Source organism: Schistocerca cancellata, chromosome 3 (assembly GCF_023864275.1).
Source record: "Schistocerca cancellata isolate TAMUIC-IGC-003103 chromosome 3, iqSchCanc2.1, whole genome shotgun sequence".
In the NCBI taxonomy this organism is placed as follows: Eukaryota; Metazoa; Arthropoda; class Insecta; order Orthoptera; family Acrididae; genus Schistocerca; species Schistocerca cancellata.
Window position 1 is genome coordinate 801,468,939 of NC_064628.1, and position 890 is coordinate 801,469,828.

Sequence of the window (890 nt, forward strand, 5' to 3'; positions counted from 1 at the left end):
CCAAACTTAACAGAAGCTCTCCTGCGAACCTTGCAGAACTAGCACTCCTGAAAGAAAGGATATTGCGGAGACATGGCTTAGCCACAGCCTGGGGGATGTTTTCATGTCCTTACTTACACTACTCATTTGTATTACCAATATCTACATATGTGTTTTATTTTTCATTAAAAACTACCTTATCTTATAATAACCTTTACCTTAAATAAAAGAATATATAGTAATATATGTTGTAATAAAATTGTAAGCCATATATGACGAATGCACTTGGACGAAAAATAAAACAGAAACGAAACTCCTCCCGAACAGGCCATGAAAGCCCAAGGGTTACCGACCGACCGCCGTGTCATCCTCAACCACAGGCGTCACGGTATGCGGATATGGAGGGGCATGTGGTCAGCACACCGCTCTCTCGGCCGTGTGTCAGTTTCCAAGATCGGAGCCGCTACTTCTCAATCGAGTAGCTCCTCAGTTTGCCTCACAAGAGCTGAGTGCACCCCGATTGCCAATAACGCTCGGCAGACCGGATGGTCACCCATCCAAGTGCTAGCCCAGCCCAACAGCGCTTAACTTCGGTGATCTGACGGGAACCGGTGTTACCACTGCGGCAAGGCCGTTGGAGCAAGAAACATAAATTGTGATAAAAAATAAATAATATGTAAGACCCCTATGACTGAAAAGGGATACAGCGTGCCCTCAAAGAGCCTGTCCTCCTCCCTCAGAGGTGGCAGTGAAAAGTGCAAATAAATAAATAAATAAAATAATCGTGTTGTCAGTATAGTCGCGGTAACAGCAGAACGGATCGGTCTGGAAAGCTCAATAGCTTCGAATCTAGAGATTTGGTGTCACCTGAGGACATTTCAACCCTTCTAATGCTGCTCAAGTCTGCTGTT

At 44.9% G+C, this 890-nt stretch overlaps 1 pseudogene; it reads right to left on the reverse strand.

The window, feature by feature from the left end:
- Positions 1-500: 500 nt before the first annotated feature.
- LOC126177443 (5S ribosomal RNA) lies at positions 501-618 on the reverse strand (annotated as a pseudogene).
- Between the last annotated feature and the right edge of the window lie 272 nt (positions 619-890).